This window comes from Ascaphus truei, chromosome 4 (assembly GCF_040206685.1).
Source record: "Ascaphus truei isolate aAscTru1 chromosome 4, aAscTru1.hap1, whole genome shotgun sequence".
In the NCBI taxonomy this organism is placed as follows: domain Eukaryota; kingdom Metazoa; phylum Chordata; class Amphibia; order Anura; family Ascaphidae; genus Ascaphus; species Ascaphus truei.
In genome coordinates, this window is record NC_134486.1 from 28,935,592 (window position 1) to 28,949,946 (window position 14,355).

Consider the following 14,355-nt stretch of genomic DNA (forward strand, 5'->3'; position numbering starts at 1 on the left):
CCAGACCCCCGTGGGAACCACCTGAGGGCCCCCAGACACCTGTGGGGATGACCCGGGACCCCCAGACACCTGCGGAGACCACCCATTGGGGTCCACAGACACCCGCAGGTACCACCTGGAGGCCCACGGAGCCTAGCAGGGACCACTTGGAGGCCCCCAGACACCCGTGGGCACCCCCCAGGGTGCACTGTGGGGCCTATGGACACCCATCTGGACCACCGGTACCCCCGCTGGACTGGGGTATTAATCCTCTGTGTAAAAATTAAATAATGGTTTTATGGGGGGGGCACAGGGGGTGGGTTGTGTATGGTTGTTTATTTTTTTGGGCAAAACAACCCTGCAATTTTTGCTCTTATCGCCAGCTTCTCGGGGCTTACTGAATCGCAGTAGGCTTTTTTGGCGAGAAGCTGGCGATAAGGGGCTTATCGCTGTTTACTGCATAGGCCCCTTAGTCTGCGATGAACGTGCACCTGAGGTGGAACTCATAAATCGTGAGATTGTAGTTTTTATTCCTTCAATCTGTCTGTCCAAAAATCCCCTAGTCAGCTCTTGCTATCTAATTCTATTACCATATTAGGTCTTACAGCCAAACTGATGTCATGGCTGTTCCTTCATCGTAACATGAAATGCCAGCATTTCCTGTACACAATGATGTTTAAAGTTGTGCTACTTGCGATGAACCAGTAACCGTCTGTCTTTAACTTCCTGAAGGGTGATTCACCAGAAGAACATATTGGATGATTGAGGGTGATAGATACACGACAAAGCAAGAGTCAGTGACGTGTCCAGCAGTCGGTTCCTGTCCTTTTGATGTAAGCATTAATGACTATTAACATTTGTTCTGTCTCCTGTCTGTTCCAACACTTCCTGGTTTCTGCTGTTGCCCTGGCAACCCCCCCTTCTCTTCTCTCTGACTTGGGTTGCTCCTCCCCCTGCCATTTGGTGCAGCCCTACCTCCTATTTCCCCTCTGACTGTGTCATGTCCTGTGCTTTCAGAGTGTGTCTCCCTGCAGCAAGGTTCTCCCACTGTTTCCCTGTCAGAAGCCTTTTTTTTTTTTTTTTACCTATTCCTATTCAAATTCCCATTACATGTTCCCAAACCTTACTGTATATGTATTTCCTGAGTACTTTTTCCCTTTTATTCCTGTTTTGTTCCCCCCAATAAACAATTCAGAGAATAGAAATCTCCCTTGTTTTGAATAGGGATTGAGTTGAACTGTCTATCTCTACTCACTAGCCACAGCGTGCATGAGTCAGAACAACAGTCATTGGTTGCTTGGGGTCTTTGTATGCCTAGAGTACATTATCATCACTTTTCTAGATTTTTCTAATTTGTTCCCGCGGCCCCAAGGACATCTTGCTACATCTGTATGTTTCACTTACCTCGACTTGTTCTAAAGTGAACACTTTCCTTTTGCATACTGTAAATACACCCAAGTCCCATTCATTTCCCTGAACAAAATACTTTGAATATTTTTGCACTCACATTACAGATCAGGTAGATAGCAAGTCCACATACTTACTGTCTTACACAACTAAACTAGATAAATCATTGCAGTTCAAAATACCGATTCAGTACCTGTACTGCTTTACAGATTTTTTAGAAGATTGTGATACCTTTTTATGGCATGAAACTACTTCATAGATGAAATACTATAATTCCATACCTCACGAGTCTCTTCTTCAAGTGTACAAAAGTCTGGGTGGTTCATTAAATAGTGATCACAACCTACACTACAACAGATCTATCTCTATCTATCATTGTGAGTGACAGCAGATTTCACTAGCGTCATCCCTGCTGAGCTTCACAAATTGCATTCACCTTCTTGTGATGACATCATGTGACACGTGGGCCTCACGTGATGATATCATGTGTCATCAAGGGGACGCGTCATCACGTGGTACCTGGAGATGCCGGCTCTTACAGAGGCTCAGCAATCTCCCCCGGACCAACACTTTGGTTTTCACAGTTTAAATGTTTCCGTGGTTAATTTAACCATTAGAACATTTAAACCGTGATGACGGAAGTTGGGCCGGGAGTGAGCGCGGGGCCTCTGTAATGCAGGGCTCGGTGCAGTGGCCATGAAGCCAGACCAGCATGGACTGACACTAAAAGAAGCATTTTTGAAATGCCTCGTTCTGCATTTTTTGAGGAAAATACCCATTGAAGTTTATAGGGATTTTCAGATGAAAACGGCGTGAACGTGAGCTTCGGCATATAGGGAAATAGCCGCTAAAGTCCTGATTCAATATACCGAGAAGTCCCATCTCCCTGGCAGTGAAGCCACTAAGTTCCTTTTACTAGAATAGTACTCTATAAGTATGTAGCCCTTTTTCTGAACCCTCCCAAAGGAACTACTGGTCACTGTACGACACCTGCGGCTCCAGGAGATCTGAGCCTCCGCTAGCTGGGATCCTGGGGTAACACTTATACATATACTTAGCGCAGCGCCTCCACTTACCCAGGATCCCCGTGACGTAAGATTCCCCTGGGGAAGAAACATACAACACCTTATGATTGTAACTGGTTTTTACTGTAATAATGCAACGTAGCAATAACACATAACATGTACTTATACTCTAACGGTATAACCTTAGTGGCTGCCCACTCATCAGGAGCAATGTCTCCGTCCCCTCACCGCATGCCCCACACACCGTGTCTATGTATAGTATATTGTATAGGCTCAGTTCTTTAACCACTCGCTCAGTGTTCCTAAAGAGTTTAGCCTAAGGCGGGATCAGCGCCTGTTGACCGGTGTTGGTGCACTTGTTGTTATAGCACCTTCCGGTCACGGCGGTGACCGGTACCTCTTCGCAAAGGGTCAGATAAATTAGCGGTCTGCCTCCTGGGTCTCAATGTCCAGCCGTCTGGTCCCAGACGACTCGCCAGCAAGCCTGCTCCGCACGCTCATCCCTTTGTCCCTAGCTGTCTACACAGTAAGGGTGATGCTCACTACCATTATGGCCGTCCCTGCAGCACCGCAACCTTTGGTGACTTGAGGGAACACTCCTAGGGGCCTGCACACTCCTATGCAGGTGGGTCACTGACCCCCTGCACCCACTCTACCTCTCCCTTCACCACCCGGGTCCCCTCTGACTAACTTCCTAAACCTGCAGCAAACACACTGCACTCACACAGTACCTGCAGCAACCGCACTGCACTCAACCGGTACCTGCAGCAACCGCACTCCACCGGTACCTGAGCAACCAAACTGCACTCACTCGGTACCTGCAGCAACCGCACTGCACACACACACTGTGCCTACTTGTCAGCACTCACAGCACTACCAGCCATGACACTGACAAGACTGCACACTCACACCTAAGGCCAGGGTCCCTAACCTAGGGGCCGTCCCTCAGTACCTACCCCCTACCCTGGTGGGGATTGGGGCCTGCCTGGGATCTGGGGCAACTACCTTATCTGGTGTAGGAGCCACTTGCTCCCTACACCCTTCTTTCCCCTTCCTGCTCCCAGCTCCAACTGCCAAACGTGGTCCCCGCAACATTGTAGCCTTCCTCCACAGGAGAAGCTGCAAAACCCTATTTGCTGGCTGGCTGCACGTGATGTGGGTGAAAGGCAATCCCCAGAGGCTGCTGGGAATTGTAGTCCACTCAGGACCTCTTTAGCATTGGGACCGCGTGCGCTACCCTTACTGCATCTGCGCGACCAATGCGCACGCTCGTGCAACCTGTCATGGCGGCCCCCGCTAGCCGGGTACGCCGCAGAGACTCCGTGGACTCGGAGTGCTCCCTGCTCCGGCCCCCACCTTTGCGTTGTGCCGGCGGCACGGCACGCTACAGAGGGGGTCTCTGGAGGCAAAATAAGACCCGGGCTACATTCTCCCCCTCGCAGAATCCCAACGATCTCGCTTGGGTAGCAACTATGCAACAGGGGATTATATAATGAAAAATGCATTGCAAACGATACATCACACACAACATGCATTTGTTCACCGGTACCCAACATACTCACGTGGATACCCGAGGCCAGCTGAGTCTCAGAGTGGAGTGCCCCTAACTGATTGGGTGAGGGTATCCCACTTTGACTCCTGTGAGTCTTTTGGAACTCAAGATCAGGTGTTACAGTCTCTACCACCAAACCATCGCCTCCCCCTCGCAGAAAAAATAGTACGGGGTTCTGGGTATTGACCCTTGCCGGATCCTCTGGTTTCATCTCGCGGGAGACAGGGAGGTTCAGTCTCTTGCCTCGGTCCACCACCTGGCGAACGAGGCGCTCCATCGTGCGCATGGAAGAGTCAACAACTACCAGAGCGGTCACAGCACAGTCTGTCCGCTCCAGCAATCCCTTTAATGGTGACATCCTGTGGACAGCACAATGTCTACGGGCAGGCCCGGGTCTTGAGAAGACTAAGCTTGGAGATTCCTCGCGCAGGAGTAGGCGTCGCTCCTGGCCGCTGTACCGGATACCTTGATGAGGTCAAATCCGCTCCCTGGTCTGCAGAGATCTTCTGGAGGAGACACCTCCCCCAGGACGCGATGACGAGGGGAGCCCATCACCCGGGTGACCCTACCTTTGGAGCCACCAGGCTCCACGATCACCGGGGAGCTCACACCCGACATCCCTGGGGCAGTCAACTCACCCCTGTCGTCGTTGGCAGGTACTGATCCCAAGCCTGGGACCGCTGGTACCATCGTAGAAGGCCGGACTGGCCACAGTAGGGCACATGGGCCCACAGCATGCTCTGCATCCGCCGAGATAGCTGGCTCGGTAACTTGGCAAGAGTGGTCCGCCGGCAGGCACATCACCACGAGTGGTTGGTCGCTGGAATCACCAAAAGAGGATGGGGGTATAGACACCTTACCCTGTGATTCTGGCATCTGCGGTTCTGGGCTCTGTGGTTCCTGCTCGGGAACCGGGTCTGGAACCGACATTTGGGGTTCCAACATCTGTGACTCTGCTTCGGCGGCTCCGGCTCGGGACCTGAGTCTAGAACGTCCATTTGGGCACACGGGCCCTCCACAACCTCCATAGCTGAGGTGGACTAGCAGCGGCTTGGGGTGGAGACATCAGGCATCTCTTTCTCCACGGGTTCCGCCATCAGAGGTTCCTGCTCTAGCACTAGGATGTCCCGTTTGAGAGGGTCTGTGTAGACGGACGTTCACAGAGGTACACAATTGGAGACTTTATAAGGTGAAATTATAACGAGGCTTTATTGTGCCTTTTCCTTAACATCAGGAAACCATCCAAACAAGGGGGAAACCAAGCTTCTATTCACTTGGGAGTGGTTCTAGTGAAATACTATGCAATTCACAACTCCCTTAGTTAAGCATGTCTCCCAGCCCCAAACACATAGCATGAAATGAACAGATATAAAAAGTCTTTTAATAAAAGTTTTATCTGTTCCTTGTGGTTTGGAGGGAAAATCTTCTCTGTCCCTGGTTGCTACCTTTTCTTCAGGGTTTGTCAGCATTCAGGTTTAGAAGTTTCCCCTGTGTCATGGAAGCAGCTCTGCTGTGTCTTCTGGCAGAGCTCAAGACATGGTCAGCTCCAGAGATCTGTGTTCTCTTGGTCAGTCTCTCCTGGGAGACTCAAGAACCTCTGCTCTGTCTCCAAAGTTCAGCTCACACGTGAGCTAAGGAGTCACTTCCTGTCTCAAAGGCAGGCTTTTTCTACCACCTGTAATCAGGCAGGTGGTGTTAGTTAAATGCTACCAGCAGTTAACCACCACACTGCTGGATTAGAGGCACATTTGTGAACAGGAATAAGTCCCCTGTTACATACCTCCCCTGTTTGTGGGAAGCTCGGGCTTACCACGGCCAAAGCCCATCCTTCCACTCTCATTCGAGATCTTTCTGTGACTTAAATGAGAGTGGATGGAGGAAGAGAACTCTCTGTCCCGCTGGGATTGGAGCCCTTTCTCCAGTTTATTTTTGTCTCCTCACGAAGGTGCTTGAGATCAGCACTCCTCAGTCGCTCGAGGAGGACTTTTTCCAAGTACAGTCTTTTTTCTACATGCGCGTCATGAGATTTCCCTCGCGTCGGGTGCTTGTCTTATTGTAGGCAGACTGTATAGCAGCAATTGCAGAGCGTTTAAAAACAGCCTTTTGAGTTTTCTGCTCTTGAAGCTGTCTCTCTGCCCTTTTCCCACTCAATGGGGTTGCTAGTTCAGCCTCTTTGAGATTAAGTTGCAATTCCACACCCACTTCCAGAGAATGTTCCATCTTTTCAGCTTCATCAGCTAAGGATTCTTCTGGTTTTGATTCAGACAGTGTACCTTCTTTTGTTGCCTGTTGGGTGGCTGAAGGTTTTTGCTAGGGCTTGTTTAGGTGGTTCAAATTTTGCAACCTTGTCTTTCAGACGAGCGGTATTCCCAGCTCTCACTGTACCCTTGTCTTCATGGGTTTTTGTGGCCGTGGGATACTGACGCTTAGTCAGGGTCAATACTTGTCCTTGTAGGACTGTAATCTCATCCGCGAGAGATCCCTGTTTTTTGAGTGCGTCTTGCAAGTCTCTTCTCAGGGAATTTATCTGCCCGCTTTGCTTTCTCTGAGCTTGCTTCCACATTTTTATTGCATTGGGAAGCACTATGAATTTCTTTGCTCGGGCCACAGTTTCTGAACCTTCTTGTGCTCCCTTTTGTGCCGGGTTCTAAGCTTGGCCACTAGCGATGCTTTAGTGACGCTCAGGGTAGCCTTCAGTTTCTCATGCTGCTTTGCGGGGACATACTGGGTCATCAGACGTTCCTGCAGCACTTGAATTTCTTTAACAGCCTGCAGATTGTGTTCCTGCAGAGTTCGCTGCTTCTCCTCTGCCTTCTCGAGGTGCGTACGCAGACCTTGCAGTTGGTTCTGCAGTCGGTGCTCTGCTTCAAACTTCTCACCTTCCAAAAGTCTATTTATTTCTTTAAGCTCGTGCAGCATTTTTTTCCTTGACGTCGTTTGTCAAATTAAAATTTTCTTCTTTGAGTTTTAAGTTTTTTCTTTGTAATCTTAAATGTTCTCTTTTTTCAGTCTCTGTACTATTCAGGGCCTCTTTGCAGTCCTCCTTCCATTTATGCACATCTGCTTTGAGAATGACAGTCTCCTGGCGTGAGACATCCTTCTCTAAGTTGAGGGTCTGAAGCTCCTTCTGGGAGACTTGGAGATTTGTATTAAGATTGACAATCGTTTCTTTAGAAATGTCCAGCTCCTCAGTGAGACTGTGTAGTTCCTTTCTGGAAACTTCCAGGTCTGTGCGGCAGCTGTTGGTCTCATGATGTGAGGCATCCAGTGCTCTGCGGAGTTTCTGAAACTCTTTCTGAGATACGTCCACCTCTATCCGGACACTGTTGACCTCCTGTTGTGAGGCATTCAGCTCTATGCGAAGAGTGTGAACCTCTTGCTGGAAGACTGTCATCTGCTTCAGTGCCTCCTCATACTTCCGCTTTAGCGTAGCCACCATTTTATCAGATTGGCTCTGCTTTTCATCCATGGCTGAAATAGTAGCATTTGCAGTATCTAGCTCAGTCTTGAGATCGTCCAATTCTGTCCTGGCTAAAGAGTATATTGCGAGCACATATTCCTGTAGCTTCACGTTATTTTTCTGTAGCTCTGTGTAACCATCTTCCTTTTGTTTCAATTGTTCACGGAGCATATCACAGTCATGCCTGGCATTTTTCAGGGCATTTTCAGGACTGGTCAAGGGATCGTCACTCACTGGTTCCGGCTCCACTTCCCTGGGATGGTTGGTTGAGGGTTCCTCACTGTTGACACCAGACAGACACTTCTTTGTGGTACACGACTTCTGCCTTGGGCCCTCTGGATATTCGGTTAACCGCGGGACGAATTCTCCATTTTCTCTAGGCTGCGGGGCAACTCGGTCCCCCTTTTCCTCCACAGGATCTGCGGACGTGTCTGTTCCTTCCACGGTAAGTGAAGAACCGCTTTTCTTTTTCTTTTTCCGCTTTTTTGTTTTGGATGACTCCGTCCCATCCGGAATACTGGGGTCTCCTTTATTTGAAATTATAGCAGCGTCACTGGATCCACCCGTATTTTCTTGCAACTGTAATAGCTGACGGAAATATTCGGTGATCCACTGCTCCCGCTCTGTCTCCTGCTGATCATATTCGTCATCAAAGGGAGCAGTCTTTTCTGTTCGTGCCGAGTTCAGGCACCCCCACCATTCTTGGGGTGTTTTGTGGGTGTGACTCAGTTCGGGTTCCCCGTAAGAGATGTCTTCCTCTTTATTGGACTGGAAGGGCCACTCTTCCGTGGGGTAGGGTTCACTACAGGAACGCTGCATCTTGTCCTCCATTTTTAGGTGTAATTTTCTTCCTGACCTCAGGAGGCGCTATTGCAGCTGTTGCCACTTTATTTGCTAGAACCCCCAATTGTGGTAGTCCTACAGGTGGGCATATTTTGCTTGTAGAGGTCGTAGCTCTCACAGGCATCTCTGTAGAATTTTTCTTTCTTGGATAAGTTTTACAATATCAGCAGTACTGTGCATGCATTATCTCTTATCAGGTATACAAGATGTGCAGTTGCTAAGTAAAAACGTCTATTTGCTTTACACCATTTACTTGCTTGGTATAATCTCTCATTAGGTATGCTGAATGTGTAGTTGCTAGGGAAAAACTTCTGTTTGCTTTACACCATTTACTTGCTAGGTACAATACCTCCGCTTCAGCAACGGAATTTGGTTTTCTGCTTGAGTTCAGTAATTTTCAGTCTCATCCTTGGGTATTATGGCATTCACACTTCACACTTTGGGTGTCTTGTTTTGCTCCCAAGATAATAGGCATACTTTTTTACTTGCAGAAAAAAAACATTCTTTGCAGTGGAATATTTCTTTCACTCACGGCAGGGTGACTCAACACTCAGCAATTGGCTTTGGAATACCTTTTACACAGTTCAGCAATCCCTTTTCCCCCTCTAGGGCAATTTTACACTCAGCATTTGTTTGCTAAAAATTCCCTTGCTTCAGCACAGTCTTACATCAATTTTTCACACTTTTCTGCATAAACTCCCTTCACAGCTGGAAGTCCTATGCGTGTGGCAACCTTTATTTGCAAAATCAGTACTGCTCGTGGGTCACCATCTGTATTCACTGCTTCAGCGAAACTTTTGAAAACAACAAACACCTATCCCTTTTTAAGGGCTGACTCACTTCTTGAACCCTGACTATGGCTAGAAGGCAAAATCCCTATTTCAATGACCATATTACACTTTGTGATAGGCAAATAAAGGTTTACCTGCTTCAGCAGTCTCTCTCTCCTCTTGGGATTGGGGAAAAGAGCCCATCTGTGGTTTTGTAAGTTTCAGTGCAGTGTACGTTTCAGTGGTGTGTATCACTTTAACTCTGATCTCTGCTGCATGAGATTTTTTTTTTTTTTAAGTTGCTCAGACTGTTTGTAGGCAAAAAGCATAAAAAAATTTCACATAAAAAATCTCCGGTCCTTTTTAACTTCAAAGACACCTCTCGTCCCACTTCGGACACCATATGTAGACGGACGTTCACAGAGGTACACAATTGGAGACTTTATAAGGTGAAATTATAACGAGGCTTTATTGTGCCTTTTCCTTAACATCAGGAAACCATCCAAACAAGGGGGAAACCAAGCTTCTATTCACTTGGGAGTGGTTCTAGTGAAATACTATGCAATTCACAACTCCCTTAGTTAAGCATGTCTCCCAGCCCCAAACACATAGCATGAAATGAACAGATATAAAAAGTCTTGTAATAAAAGTCTTATCTGTTCCTTGTGGTTTGGAGGGAAAATCTTCTCTGTCCCTGGTTGCTACCTTTTCTTCAGGGTTTGTCAGCATTCAGGTTTAGAAGTTTCCCCTGTGTCTTGGAAGCAGCTCTGCTGTGTCTTCTGGCAGAGCTCAAGACATGGTCAGCTCCAGAGATCTGTGTTCTCTTGGTCAGTGTCTCCTGGGAGACTCAAGAACCTCTGCTCTGTCTCCAAAGTTCAGCTCACACGTGAGCTAAAGAGTCACTTCCTGTCTCAAAGGCAGGCTTTTTCTACCACCTGTAATCAGGCAGGTGGTGTTAGTTAATTTGCTACCAGCAGTTAACCACCACACTGCTGGATTAGAGGCACATTTGTGAACAGGGATAAGTCCCCTGTTACAGTCTGGAACATTGATTTGGATACACGGGTCCCCTGAGGCCTCTGGAATTAGGACAGACTGATTTCCAGCATAACTCACTTTAGTAGAGAGGTCAGTCACATCAGTGTTCTCTGTGGATTCCGCAGGCTGGGGCATAAAAGGCTTCAAGAAACAGGCACCGCTGCAGTCACATTCGGGCTACCACGCCAGTGCGCCTCTAGAACAGTCACAGGCGGTACTAAAACACTGTATACACGTTTCTCCTCCCACCTCGGTTGTCTGGGAGCCTAGCGGGAACTGTAACATGTCGACTCCCTTGTCACGGGCTTCCTGAACGCAGGGGCACATTTAGCACGAGGGCATCTATTCCTGGCAATTGCCAGGGCACGTACATGTTAGGGTGTAACCCCTTGCAGTCTATGCCATTCTCGGAGGAAAAATAATCCGTTTTCGCAACAGTGTCCTCCTCCGGCGGTTCTGTAGGCTGCGGCAGTCTGAGTTTCAGGAACTGCACCTCACAGTCGGGAAACTTGAGCCCTCGGGTCAATTCACTGACGGGGCAATCACATTTGCTCAGGCAGCACTGCATGCATTCTTCCCCATCTACCACTGTCGTCGTAAGCGCTACAGGTAACATAGGTGACCCGTCCGTCCAGCCACCAGTCACCTTCCAGTCTCTTAGCGCACACGGGCATACTACCATTGGCAAGACTAAATGTGGGTGCCGTATGACTCTATACAGCCAGGGGTGTGTTTCTCTGCATCCCATGCTTTCCTTAGCGGGAACAGAAATCGCTGATTGCTGCTCACTGTACTACCTCCTATTGTGGGGGCGGGGCTCGGGTTTTAATTATTGTCTCAATAACAATTGTGTGATATACTATATCCAGAGCACACACTTAGATATGAGCACCATTCTCCTGCAATCTTCCTGTTACATTGCAACCTATTTGGAGAAACTATTGAACCAATACTTGTTATTGTGATATTTTTGTATTATAATATCGTTTAATACGTTTATCTCTCACTCATTGTACTGCGCTGCAGAATATGTTGGTGCTTTACAAAAAAAACAACAACAATAATAACTTTTCTTATCTGCAAAGCCAGCTCCCACCTGGGCCAATAAATGCTGCTTCCACCGGAAATCGCTCTAGACCACATAGATCATTCTTTACTTAGGCTAGAAATATCATTAGTGATGGCAAGTTCTTTGACATCCAAATGTAATTCTCTTTGGAAAGGTTGAAACCTTTAGAGCTGCCAGATGTGCCAACCCCACATTGCAAAGTAATATGTTCCGTGCACTTGTGACAACAGATGGGGTAAAACACATTCACAGGAGCACATGCCTTCCTAATTTGGTTTGAATTTGGAACTTCCTTTGTCTTGACTTAGTTCAAGAAAAGAGCCACCACATTACTATAACGTAACGTGGGAAAAAAATTTTCTTCAAAGAGGTCTACCCGACAACCGTCCTGGTATCCTCTTCCCAATGTACCAACTGATTATAACTTACATCATACACATGTAGCAAGACACTTACTGTCTTTGGTGCCTCTACCACGTTGGTTACACGACCATGGTGATGACGAAACCAGAGGATTAATGCTACGGGAAACCCATTCAGTTGCATGGACCCCCGCGCAGTGCGATCGCGGCAGATGGTGTCCCCAGCACCACGGACGTCTGCATCCTTGTCTGCGGCGCTGAGGACAATAAGTCTTCCTACATCTGTACATCCGCAGGACTTCTCTCCCCACTGATCAATGTCCTCATTCTTCTTCCACTTATTAGATTGTACGTTCTTTGGAGCAGGGACCTCAAATACTGTGTTATTGACATGCATTAAAGAAGCTTTTCCCTTGGTGGGAAGCAGGGGGTCTCCGGAGCTGATCCATGCTAATTTCAGCTCTGGGGACACCCTGCTTCCCGTGATACTTATTTTTGAAGGTGATGCAGGTATCTTAAATCTGTTTAAAGGTCTCTGTCACGATGGTCCAATTGGAATTGCAAGGGATGATGTTGCGGCTTCCTATTGGCCAACGGAACCTTAAAACAGACATTTTCTGTGCCCAGCCCGAGCTGCTACCAGCAACCCTTTTAGACGTACCTATCTCAGGAAGCAGGGGGTTCCCAGAACTGAAATTAACGCAATTCTGCTCCGAAGACCCCCTGGTTTAAACCTAGTCCAACCCCGCCTCTCCCCAAAAGGTAACACCACTTTAATGTTAATCTGCTTGTTTTGCTTAATATTGTCTTTTACCACATTTACGTGTGCTGCAGAACATGTTTTGTGCACTACAGATAAGTGATGTCAATGCTATTAATATTTGTTTTAAGAAATTCCACAGAACAAACAGCCTGCAAGGAAATGTTCACGAAAGCCACGTTCACACTATGAGCGTGGAAGCGCTCTCAGCGTTTCCTGGTCCCTGGAAACAGAAGTCTGCAAAGTAGAGGCAGGTTGAAGGATCCGTGGCGTGCAGACGACTGGCAGGGCGGGACAGCAAGATTGTAGATAAGGCCCGTCTTCAATAAGCTGTCAAGCAGTTTCCCCGAGCTGGACAAGACTTTAGTCTCATTCCTTGGAATCCAGCACAGAGAGGCAGCGTCCCAGTATACTGTATTGAAAAGAAACCAAGCTTTTCAGCGGCAGTTTCAAGTCAGACCGGATTTTTCTGCATAAATTTCACGCCGCGGCTGCTGTTTTCTGTGGCTAATTTCTGCACAATTGAGGAATCCCGTCGGCGCTGTAAACGTCTTGCAAAATGGTTAATTGATGCATAAAATCCTGTACATGGAAAGTATGTTCATACATTAATACTAAGAGGATGAAAATGCCTCTCTTGGGGGGGGGGGGTTAGATTATGAAAAAATACAACGGAAATAATCCAATGCCATAGAGTTGAGGTTTTAAGGATTTCCCTGCTTCACCACAGGTGGCCCAATCAGTCCCTGCTTCAGCACAAGTTGGCCAGTCTCTGATTGAGCTACCTGTGCTAAAGCAGGGTAATCCTGAAAACCTGACCTGTTGGTGGCCTTTGAGGACTGGAGTTGCCCGCCCCTTTTATAGAGATAATCCACTAATATGCAGGTATTTGGTTACTAATTAGTCTATGCATTAGATTAGTGTACAGTAATTGCTAAGTTTATTTATTTTTATTCTTTCAGCGTGTTCGTTTTTAAAGGAAATGATCTTGCAAATCATGTAATGCTGTTTTATTCCCCCAGAAGCTTTTCAGTTGCCCGATGGGACTTTTTGTTGTTGTTACAAAGAATAAAGTGAGATTAGATTACCGTCAGGTACAGTGATACTGTAACATGCTTCACAAATCAGTGCCCATCTCAGCAGAAGGGCAATGCAACAACGTGGAATGAAGCAAGTCCCTGCCTCGGAAAGGGTTTCTATTGGGTTCTGTGCACTGAGATGTGGGAGGTGTGTGAGCCAGAGATAAAGGATTGAGTGAAACAGACACAGTGCCATCGGAGTACTTGTTGTAACAAGAACCCAGGTATGTGGCTATTTCAGGTATTTTGCACTTCACATGTGACTTTGGCTCTGCCATTCATTGCTACTCCCTACAGCACCGAAGGGTTTGAAACACATTCAATGTTTTATTACATTTCATATTATATTATCCTATATATTTTTTTTTTTTTATAAAGAATAATTTGAAGTTTAGGTTCCAAAAAAAACACAGCGTCAACAGGGTTAATTCAGGCAGAAATTCTGCCGTGAAAGATCCCTTAAGCCAAGACAAGGACCCAAGTATTGTATAGTTTGCTGCTATTTCTTCTTCACCTCTTTGTTAGGGACTGTCCCAAATCATCAAGGCGGCAAAACGCCCCATATTCGGACACAGAGTTTTTACGGCATGGGACTTGTAGCCGCGGTCATTTAGTCACCGCCTGTTTCGGCCCTGAGGTAGTTGATTAGCGTTAGGGTAAGGGGTTAATGTTAGAGTTTTTAGGGTCATTGGTTAACGTTAGTGTTTTTAGGGTAAAGGGTTATGGTTTGGGTTTTTAGGGTAAGGTGTTAAGGTTAGGGTAAGGGGTTAAGGTTTTTAGGGTAAGGAGTTAAGGTTTTATGGGTATGGGGTTAAGGTTAAGGCTACAGTTTTTAGGTTAAGGGGATAGGGTTTTTAGGGTAACGGGTCAAGGTTAGGGTTTTTAGTGTAAGAGGTAAGGTTTTTAGGGTATGGAGTTAAGGTTATTAGATTAAGAGGTTAAGGTTATTAGATTAAGAGGTTAAGGTTTTTAGGGTAAGAGGTTAAGGTATTTAGGTGAAGGGGTTAAGGT

General features: G+C 47.1%; 1 long non-coding RNA gene across 1 annotated transcript; it reads left to right on the forward strand.

Moving 5' to 3' along the window:
• Positions 1-714: 714 nt before the first annotated feature.
• Positions 715-12,920, forward strand: LOC142491917 (uncharacterized). The gene is made up of 3 exons (XR_012800585.1): positions 715-812; positions 12,037-12,267; positions 12,397-12,920. It is a non-coding gene; the product is annotated as an uncharacterized LOC142491917 (long non-coding RNA).
• Positions 12,921-14,355: the final 1,435 nt, after the last annotated feature.